General features: G+C 42.0%; 1 long non-coding RNA gene across 2 annotated transcripts; it reads right to left on the bottom strand.

Annotated features, from left to right (window-relative positions):
* Positions 1 to 4457: 4457 nt before the first annotated feature.
* LOC127379800 (uncharacterized) lies at positions 4458 to 11433 on the bottom strand. Of its 2 annotated transcripts, none has more exons than XR_007888362.1 (3): positions 10943 to 11433; positions 10560 to 10633; positions 4458 to 6907 (listed from the first exon to the last, which is right to left on the bottom strand). It is a non-coding gene; the product is annotated as an uncharacterized LOC127379800 (long non-coding RNA). The 2 variants fall into 2 exon arrangements; XR_007888363.1 differs by having other exon boundaries at positions 11284 to 11433.
* Between the last annotated feature and the right edge of the window lies 1 nt (position 11434).

The raw sequence follows: 11434 nt of genomic DNA, 5'->3' as shown, positions 1-11434 counted from the left end.
GTGCAGAAAAGAGATAAGGCTCAGAGCTTGTATTTGTGCATGATACTTATTGAGGTTCATTCTTTGGAGAAAGAGCTGTAAAACACTGAGAAAGATATGAAGTCTTAAAAGGATGGTTACACTTAGACTCAACAAAAATGTATGATGATGTTTTAATTTGTTGCATTGTATACAGTAAAAAGAAGAGGTTTTAGGAAAATACTTGTAATCATACCTATAAAGGCAAAAAGACATTGCTGCTTTAACCACCTTGGCTCTAACATGCAGGTCTAGTTCTTGCAAGTAAAACTTTAAGCTCTGTGTAATCATCAGAGCCCTGTGGTTAAATACTGACGTATGAAGTTTGTTGTTGTAGGAGTTAAATTTACCTAATGGTGGAACATGTGAGAGGACTGTTTTCTAGCACTCTTTTTCAAAGAGCGCTCTCCCAGTGACTTATGGGGAGCTCTCTTAAAAATAGCCAAAATAAAATGTGGTGAGGGAAAAAGATGAGGGTGATGAGTGGGTCTGCTAGTTTAACAGTCACTTTATGATCTTCTGTCTCACCCTGTTCTCCTGCTGAGGCACTGAGTGGTTTTGAACAGTGTAACAGGGAAGGAGGTTTGACCTGTCTTACAGTATTTTGTATTGGCTCAAGTTGAACTAAAGCATCATTAAAGGGTACAAAGCTGAGTGAAGTCATTGCTGTGCCAGGCTGCATTACTTCAATCTTTAGGAAGGCAATATGATGTAATACATGATGTAATACGTCCCGTTTCTGTAATACAAAGAAGTAGGCACTTTGTGCAATGGTACAAAGTTAAGGCACTGGGTCAATAATTATTTCTGAGACTTCAGTATCCACTTGGGAGTTGCCATTTCCAGCCATATCTCCAGTTTTTTTCTGAAAGGGTGAAGCATCAGTTTTCAATTAACGTATTTGCTGATTTTGCTCTAGTGTGTACAAAATCTGAAAGGATTTTGAAATCATAGGGGTTTTGTTGCATGAGTTTTGTAGCACTTTCAAAAGCTCCTCCGAGCTCACTGCTGGAAAAGGAGTTTGTGCTGTTTTTCTGTGCTGAGTCAGCTTGGCGATAGGCTCAGATTGCCTACAGGAAAGACTCAAAACTTCTGCCCGTGTCCTGTTCCCATGCTGGTCTCCCAGCAATGCTTCTGCCGGCGCAATACCCGGCTACACGCTCCTCATCTGCTCTGGGGCACTTCTTGCTGCAGGGCTGGGGCTCAACAGTTACAAAACTTCCAACAGTTGCCCTCCCTGAATAGTAAGAATAATAAAAACAACATTGCACAAACTGCTGGTTTCCAGACCCTGTCACCTCCTGGCCACGCGATGGCGCCTGTGCGTGAATCATAAAGTCACTTCGCATTGCAATCCCCAGGCCCCGGGCTTGTCACTCTTCAGTTCTTCTACTGCCATCATTATTTTGGCACAGCTGGCTTCAGAGCTGATGTTCGCTTACCATGATGTTAAAATTACAAATGTGCTCTGGCTTCATGTTGCTGCTCTTGTTTTTGTAAAGCTGCAGCTGTATGTGCACATCTAATGTCCTGTACATCTCCACTCCATCTTACTAGCATAGTTCTTTCACATCCCAGGTAGAATAAACATTTTTTCCAGAGTTTTTCATATCCAGTGAGTAATATTTCAGCTGTGGCAGTCAAAAACTGTATATAAGTGATATGAGTATGTAATTTCTCCTTCTTTCTTACCTCAAAAAGATTAACACCCAAAACAAACAAACATTATCTCCTAATTTGGGCAGCACACAAGAAGAAGGAAGAGGCAAGATAATTTTGGTGCCAACAGGCATCTGGTGTAAGGAATTACCTCAGGCTTCATTAAAAAATCAGAGGGTATGAATTTATAAAACACTAACTTTTCAGTCCAAGCAGTTTCTTTCTAAAGCCTAGTACACATTTTCTAGTATTTCAGTTCATTTGCAAAAAAAATTAAGGTTCACAAATCAAGTCTCATGTTCCACAATCCTAAGGATTCAAATGAATCAGGGTAACAACTCTTCTTTATTGCCTCTGTGTGGACGTTTGTAAAGGAGTCTAACATACTACACAGGATTCAGTACATTATTTAAAAAGCCTCTTCCCCTGCCAAACATGACACCATCCTATGTTTATTTACTTCAGTGTATTTTGTTTACGATGAAGACCCAAAAAGCGTTTTCTCCTTCAAATGTGCCTTAAGGTTCTCTGATTAATTTTTCTTCCTGTTTTTACTTAATAATTTATTTGATTATGTAATCTATTACAAATCTCAAGATATTTCATTTGCAGTGTAGTCCTAACTACTACACATACAGAATTAACAGTCCCAGCTTTTGCAAATTTTCATTCTAGAGGCTTTTTTGACCTGTAGCAGAAGTATAACACTTCTTTTTTTTACTTTTTCCTGGCTACAGCCAAAACGCTGTTGATAACACAAAGTTTAGCAACAAGTACTTTTCTTTCTTTAAATTGTCTCCCATTGATTCCTTTGACAGTAATTGTTTACAACTTACTCCGTATTATCATTAAAAAAAAGTATGAGAGTGTAATTAGTCCCTGCACAGAATTGCAGGTATTCACATATTCTCCATGTGGTTTTGGCTTCTTGCCTCTTGCCTTGTTGTCTGATAATATGTGTGTTACACACGCTGAGCCACTGAACACCAGTACACCCTGAAAACCATGTACACTTCAGGCACACAAAGTGTCCTGGTGAACACCAGTGGGACCATTATGCACTTTAAGGTAGGCTTGTGCTATAAGTGTTTTGGAAATGGTGATCTTAAATTACTTCCATTTTCCTGAAGGCCTAATTTTTCCTTTACATCACTTGCTACTTCACGCTGTTGCTATTCTAGCGATTTGTGTTTTCATGTTGGGAATTTATTTTTGCAGGTAAGACTTCACATTTGCTTCTGAAAGGATTTTAAGCTTTATGGGAAGGTGTCTGTTTTGACACCTAATGTCACAGAAAAATGGACTCTAGCTACTTATCAATGCAACCTGGCAGCTTACAGATGGTTGGAAAGCTGCTACAATTAAGCAGATTGCAAACTCCTATCAATTTCAGTAGAGGGCAGACACCACACCTCCAGCCAGGTGAGGACAGGGAGAGATGAGAGGCTTCTTCAGAGAAGCCTTTCTTTTTAAGAGTTCAGATTTAAGTTTTCCTTCGTTTTGCTTCTTACTTTTGCTCCACTCTTCATTTGAGTCCTGTTGGTCCAATCCTGTATGACATTTTTGAGTCGTAACATATACTTTTGTGTAAAGATTAGAAAAAAAGATTCCTCATTTCTATGCCAGAGGAACTGTTTCCAGTTTTATGTAGGATCTTTGACCTGAGTGTTTCAAAGTAGCCTCGTGGCTCACCCAGAGCACAGCTAATGGAGCTACAGAAGTTTTGCTTCTCAACTGACAAATAATCCCTAAAAATGATCGTCGCCTTTAATGCTACTCTAGCAGCAAATTCTGTTCCTATTCAAGTCTCACTGAATAGAAGGTTTCACCCTCAATGTAATGGTTTGTTTTGTAATGCCCTGCTGTCTTGTTAAGCTATTTGTTAGAGAAACTGGGAGGGGCTGGCACAGTCCTATTTCAAAATACAATGCTCATGTAGTCACTGAAGCAGATAGCCCTCGGGGCCAGTTACAACTTTTTTAACCAAGAAGAGAAAACGGAAATACCTTTTAACTCTTCAAATTTGTTCTAGCCTTTTGTTTTCAAGATAAATCTGTGCTGACTTCCAGCAACGTATCAGGTTGAATATTTACTCGTCCTTTCACCTTCATTACATGTAATCACGAACAACTTTGGAGGAGGGTGGACAATTAAGGCAAATGAAATGTGAGCCTACAGAATTATGAGGTAAATCTTTGATTTGTTTTGTTTTGCTTACCTTTTCCCCCCTAACCATTTAAATCAATAAGATGTTATTTGAAATGGTAGAATAAATAACTAACTTCCTTACCCAGTTAAAAATTCCTTCAAGCTTGCACAGCACTTAAAAAGGAAGTGCAAGAAGTAAAATTGCTTGGGAAACCCTACCTTTAACAACTAAGAAGTCTACTGAAAATTTGTAAACCAAGATCTTTCAAAGATTTTAATGCAGCCAAATAACTTGTCAGCTCTCCAGAGGATGCCAGGAGCCCCTGCTCAACACAAGGACCACCCTGCTATTTAAATTAGGTTACTTTCTTCAAATTTAGTTTCTTTCTATAACTTTTCAGGTTGCTTGTTTTTTTGTTTTGCTTTGGTGGTTTGGGTTTTTTTTTAGGAAGGCAAAAAAAAAAAAGTGTATTTCAGGCAGCTGAAAAAACTGTGTCTGGAATCTTCCCCAAAAATTCTGTTTGCAGCAAATACCCCTTATGGAAAATTTTGGACTTGAAAAGCTGGCAAAACTAAAAACCTGTATAATCCAAAATGTCAGACAGCTTCCAAGTAAGTGACATCACGCTGCACACTGCTAATATTTTTAAATAGAGAAGTTATTCGAGACATATGCAAGCGTAGAGATTTCATATTGGCCTTACAACATTTTCACCAATTTAAACTTTTTAAGTGAGTTCAAAGCTACTGACTGTCTAACACCACCATAAGACCATAAACATGTGGACCTTCTTCTCATCTTTCTCCACAACTATCTTGCATAGCATAGCAGACTGAACATGAGCCCTTTGCATTCCTCTTTTGGGTCCAAACAGCCAGGAGGTTCTTTACACTGGACAGAGTTCCTCAAGGTGCATGATAATACTTGGATAAAAAACATGACAGTCAGTTGTCAGCCTGGTGTATCTGAACAGATTTTCTAATTACTAAGTAGGAACCTTTAGAATGACTGCCTAAATCCAGACCCCAAGTGACACTGACAAGATATTCTCAGATCACGTTTCCCTGTTCAGCCTGTGCGTTTCCCACTCCTTTGCTATTCAATATTCCAGCCTTACCATGATGAACTTCCTATAAATAAACACGTTGTCATGCTTCTTTCATGTATTTTCCCCACCTACCTTGTTTTTCTGCATTACACACATCTCAGCATCATCTACATATGGACTTGGAAAAAATGTTTTATAATGCCATGAAAACCTTCCTGGAAAGACTTTTTATTTGATAAGCATTTTTAATGGCAATTTCTTCAAAGGAATTTTGTGTACTAACACAGAACAGTTCAGCTCAATCTTTTTTCATTACTTAACTCACTGCAACTTGTTTTCTCATCAAAAGAAAATATTTTTCTCTTACAGCTTCATTCATCTTCCTTTGTACTCAAGCCTTTGGCTCCCAAGCATTTTGGCTGCCTGTACACACAGGCAGTTCAGTCAGCATCACAACTTTGCTTGTCCTAGATTTGGAGACTGGTAGACATAGTCAAATTCAGACACACTGCTGAATAAAACAAGAGGGTATTTATGGTCTTAGAGGTGACTACGGAACTATGCCATGGCGTGGCTCAGTATCTTCAAGTGTGTTTGGCACTTTTGTCTCTAAGCTCCATGGGTTGAAGCAAGTTGGTGGCTTCATGCTGCATCTGTTGGTATGGGCTGCAATGTGCCTGTCTCAGTGGTCTACCCATTCCTCCTGACAAATACCAGACCAGATACTACCTGAAACCTGGGCACTGTGACAGTCTGGGAACCTTTCCAGTCCACATTGCACCTTCCAAGCCTTGTTTATCAGAAGTTATGTGAAGCTTCCCACCACCACCAAGCCAGTTCTGCTTTTTGGTCTCTCCAAGGAGCACCCTGAAAACCAGAGGTGATTGCAGAAGTATGAATGGCTTGGTCAAAGCCCTTCCCACATTCTTGTGCAATGGGCAGCACAGCAACCCACAGCATTCAGCTGGTCTTCCAGCTCAGTGGTGAGGATTCTGCCTAGTGGGAGCAGGTCAATGCAGCAAACCCAGGACTGCTAGTTGCTGAAGCTAGAGGATATAGCAGTGGCTTCCCTGGAGTTCTGCTTTTATTCTTTGTTTAATGAGACAGGTAACTAACAGAGCCGCCCGGAGAGCAGGGAGGTCTCTTCTTCTGAGCAGCCTGTGACCAATGTAGTGCCAAAGTCAAACCACATTATGGTAGAGGAATGCAAGGTTATAAAGCACTTGCCCTTTGGTGCCGATGGATCACATATCCATAGTGAAATCTGGAGAGTTTTATATGCTTGTCATCACCCACCTGCAAAAATTACCATATATACGTCTCATTCCCCTGCCCAGCAGGAATGTCAAGAACTGACTCAACATAACATCACTTCATACCTTGCAGTATCTTGTATCCTTTTTGTCTAATTGCATCTGTCTTATGCTGTGATTTCTCTGAATTTGATGATGTTGGTTCCTTGGTCATAATAGGATTCAACATTTCATACTGTGGATAAAACATCATGCCTATCACAGATGACTTGAGCTGTCTTCACTTTTCTTTAAGCAATTTCAAGGAATTTTGCTTCATCCATAGAGATCTTGTGCATGGCCATATGCTCGTCACAGCAGTCAGCAATAACCAGTGCTGCTCTGGGAGGTTCCAGCAACCATTTTCTTGCCAGGATTGTTGCCCCAAGTGAAAGGAGTTAAAGCACCTCCTCTTCAGGCCCATTTTGGGCACACTGACTGGGATCAAATAATCTCTGATGCATTTCCTTCTGTGAGTCGCAGGCCATTCTTCACTGGATGTTTCCCAGGTCCTGCACAGAAGCACTTCACCATGTAGCCCAGGACATTTTTGGTGAAGGACCAAGAGATTGCCAGGGGATAAAGAAGGGCTAGTGATGGCAACCTGGTAGCAACATTATCTTGTGGCAGCAACAGAAAGACTCCTTCCTAAAGCAGTCAGCAAAGGATAGGAATAGGGTCTCAGTCTGGCAGTAAAAGGCTTGGTAGTATCTAGAAATGCTGATCCTGCAATACCTGAGACTGGAGAGAGGAGAGAAACAGACACAGTTGCAGAGTGCAAGCACCCAACCACACACATTAGAGCACTCTACAGAATGAATGTCTCCATAGGCTCATATTAAGTAAACACACTAGTTTAACTTACAAATGCAAATGGACGTTCACACAATTATTTAGAAATTCTGAACAGTCTTATGGAGACTACAAAGAGAGACAAGATTTTACTGTCTACTTCAAAGCAACCAGACCTGGGCATGTCTTGCCAGAGCAAAAGGAATGACTTGAAACTATTATTAAATAGAAAACATCAGAATACTAAAAAATATTACTTAAAGACATTATATTTCTCTAGACACCTGTACTTCCTTCCACTTCTGAAAGGGCAGGGGACAACTGGCACAGATGACCTAACACGAGTCTCTCTGGTATAAGCCACTAAATTCCACTCACTCCTTTGTGAGGCAAAGAGCATTGACTCAGGAAAAAATGCCAGAACACCATCCAGTCTTGAGCTGAAGGCATCAAGGTGAGGAGAACCCATCCTGCCTCATGTTTTGCTCATGGGTGGTCACCACTTAGAAAGTCAACTCTAAGCTCTTAAATAGAATCCATCTAGTTCAAACTTTAGCTACCAATTTCAGTCATGTCTTTCTCTAGACTAAAGTGACTTACTAGTAACTAAAATAGAAAAAAAGTCATGGAAGACTTTAGATCCTTGGATGACAGTATTTTCTTTTTATAGACAAGTTTCAAATAGAAGCTGAAAGGCAGAAAAATTATTTGTAGAATTTCCATGAAAATATATTAACTAAGACTGTTCTGGGAGAAATTAAAAAACACCCCCCACACACTTCATTCCCTACCCAGCCTCTACCTTCCTTTCATCACTCTGGCTGTATGGGAAAAACATGAACAGATCACTTCAGAAGGCTCAGTATGTTTACAGTGAAGTAACTTTGACTGAACTCAGAATGACCACCTATCACCAGTTGGTGGGGTTGTCAAGGTAGAAAAATTCATACTGTTAAGGAAAGAGGAGAATGTCACTAGATGATAAAATAACTCAAGTTTGGTTGTAGATAAAGAAACAAACACATTATTACATGAAGGCCTTCAAACCAGTCAACACTGAGCTGACAACTCTCAACTTAGTATCTTATAACTTAGGGCCGTTAGCAGCACAGAAGCAAGAGCTTAAGAATTTTGGCAGTGTTACTCAGCACACTGCTCTTCACCAAGCACGTTACCAACACCTGTAATGGGATCTAAATAAGACACAAGAAAACCAGAAAGGAACTGACTGAAAATGGCTCTTTACTAATTTTTACAATTTATTCAACATGTATATCACCAGTGAGATGGATGCAAATGTTATCAGCCATACTGACTTACAGCCGTACCAATTTTTTATGATTTGAAGGACACACTTTTTAACAAAACCTAAACTGAAACTAATCATGACATCATAATAACCAATGTGATAATTAAGTGTTCAAGTAAGAAATTAACAGCATGTATCTTCAGAATGAACTCCATGACTGCTAAGTACGAGTATGTAAGAATACATTAGCAAAAGCCACTATCTTAATTGCTTATTGCAAGGGTGAAGTCAGATAGAGAATGGCACCTACTGCTGAATGACACTAAAACAAGCTCTGGGGAAGAACATAAGGAAACACTGGATCACAGGTAAAATCAGTGTTAGAAGGTAGGACTCTGTTCACAGACTGAACTACTGAGCTATAACCTTATATGCACAAGCTATATTCAGTGTCTGGTGTATTAAATCTGACCCAACCTAATCACCATTTAAAGTCAGAAATCCTATTGCTTACAACGTATTTTTACCATTTTCCTGCTCCACTCCAAACGCAAGTTACAAAAACATTTGTGCAAAGAAGTTAACCTGTTTTTACTAAGTGGTACAAGCACATCTACTGCATCTGCAGTTTTCAAGTGCGCTCTGCCCTGGGACTCCTCCATCAGCTGTGAGAGCGGAAAGGCTGTATCAGTTGTAAACATGAATTCCTTTCTGGCAGCTCCACTGATGGGAGTTACCCTGTTCCTCACCATATCAGGGTGTTTGCAGCTTACTGGAAACCATAGTGTCTGGGGACAACACCTAGGAAGGTGATGGCTGCATTGGGACAAAATGTCTCAAAAGCTGCTGGTAGCTGGCTCCCAAGTAGTAAAAGAAGAAGGGGATGAAGGTGAAACAGTTATATGCAGACAGGGCGAAGGGCCAACCAGACAAGAAGTAAAGATTCAGGTCTTCACAAAACATCTAGCCATTTGCCTTTCAACAGCATCACAGCTTTTCTGAGATCTTCCCTTGCAATGACAGAACATTTGGATATGCTCAGTCTTTGAGGGTCATGTGCCCTGTATTCATAGAATCATAAAAGGCATTAGGTTGGAAGGGCTTTCCATTCCCTATGTGAATGACAGATTGATTAATAATATATCCTGGGAACCAAAGACCTTTTAGGATGTGCTGCTGTTCATAGCATTTTTCTGAGCTTTAGATTTGTTGGAAAAAATGGTTTGAAAATCACAGAATCATTCAAGTTGGAAGGTACCTCTGCAGATCATCTATTTCAACCCTCCTGCTCCAAGCAGGAGCACCTATAGCAGGTTACTCAAGGCTGTGTTCAGTTGGGTTTTGATTATCTTCACAATCTCTCTGGGACACCTATTCCTGTGTTGGAACAAATTCAGTCTTTTTTTTTTTTTCCCTTACATTTAAATTTAATTTCCCATGTTTGTGCTATCACCTTGTCCTTTCATTTGACAACATTGAGAAGAGTCTGGCCCTGCCATCTTTACTTCCCCTACCTGATACTTATAGACATGGATAAATCCCCCTGAGCCTTCTCTTTTCCAGGCTAAGCAGTCCCAGCTCTCTCAGCTTCTCCTCATACATCAGATGCTCCAGTCCCTTAACCATTTTAATGGCCTAGCTTCTATGAAAGCATTGTAAAATACAAGCTATTAAAAGACATATTCCAATCAACGATCTTATCGATGCATAAACCAGTAGTTTGACCATTTTTTTTACTTTTCCATATAGATCTAACTTGCTGTTGATTACGAATCTACAACCATTCATCCCTGCTCTTGTTCCTTTAGCCTCTTCCATCCTGACAAGAATATTTACTTAAGACTATTTTATCTTAGTATCACAAGTATGGTCAAGCTCAGCAGTTCTTAAATATTTTAGGACCCCCTCCTACTGTACAGGTCCAGGTTCGTTCTACAAAAGTTTAACTACAACCTTCATGGAATTAAACAGAAGCAATTAAATTTTGGAGTACTATAGTTTCTCTTCTATTCTCAGTGTCCTTGTTAAAATCTGTGTGGTGCAGGCTACATGTTTACCATATGTTATACGGAAAAAAACTACAGGCATCGCCCAAATTACATTTTTAAGCCTGTGTGTTAAGATAGAAAAGACTAGTGCATAAAATTAAAGTTGAGTCAAAGTGGAACTGAAAGGCACATTCACAACATAAACAGTGCACATATGCTGTTCATGGCCAGATAAGTCATATTTGCATAATTCGGTAAGTGCAACACCCAGTTGCCTTCCAGTTTAAGTAAATGCTAAGAAGAGTCTATGAAGTAGCCTCCTCGAGCCCTGACCCCACAGGAACTTCAACCAAACTGGATGTACCTCTTCATCTCCATGAGGTTACTCATGGCATGAACTTTCCGATGCATCCTTCATGGATCAACACAAATTCTTTTCTAAAAAAAAAAAAAAAAAAAAAGAAAAGAAAAAAACAAATTTAAAAAATCTGAATAGCTTTCCGGAGGAGGATGAGAAGACATGCTAGCCAGGACTTCGATGGTGCATGATCTCAAACTTTCAACCATCCCTCGAAGCTGACCCCCTCCCGAGCCCCTCTGCCCCATTCTTTGTTTTTGTTCCCCGCAGGAATTCCCGCTGGCAGCCGCGCCCCGCCACGGGGTGACCCGAGGCCACGGACGCCCCGGCACAAAGCCCGCGGCCGTGCCAGCGCGGAGCTCCGGCACCCCAAACACCCACATACAGACCCCATCTCCCGGTGCGCCGACGCGACTTAAACATCCCGGCTAGAGCGCGGCGACCACCGGCCCGCAGCGGGGCCGGGCCCGGCGGGGCCGCAGGCCTAAGCGGCCGGCGCCGCGGGATGGCGGCGGGAGGCGAAGGGCGGGGGAGGCTAGCCCGGGCGGCGCCAGCATGGAGGGGCCGGGAGGGGAGGGGGGTCCCCGAGGCAGCAGCTCCGCTTCGGGGGCGCACGCCGAGCCCCGAGCGGCGCTTCACGGCCGAGCTGCGGCGGAGGCGGTTGCAGGAGGAGCCGCGGGGAGCCGAGCGCCACCGCGCCTCCCCCACCCCGCGCCGCCGCCACCCCTACCCGCGCCGGCTCGCCTCGCTCGGCAGCGGCCCCTGGCCCAGCCGGCGGCCCCGGTCCCGGCGGGCGGCTGGCCCGAGGCGGCGGGCAGCGGCGGCGGCGCGCTCCCTTCCGCCTTTTCCTGGGTCTCTCTCGGGCAGTGACGTGACGTGCT

The sequence above is a fragment of the Apus apus genome, chromosome 1 (genome assembly GCF_020740795.1).
Source record: "Apus apus isolate bApuApu2 chromosome 1, bApuApu2.pri.cur, whole genome shotgun sequence".
In the NCBI taxonomy this organism is placed as follows: domain Eukaryota; kingdom Metazoa; phylum Chordata; class Aves; order Apodiformes; family Apodidae; genus Apus; species Apus apus.
Note: the sequence above shows the minus strand (reverse complement) of the source record. Positions and strands in the feature narration are given on the sequence as shown.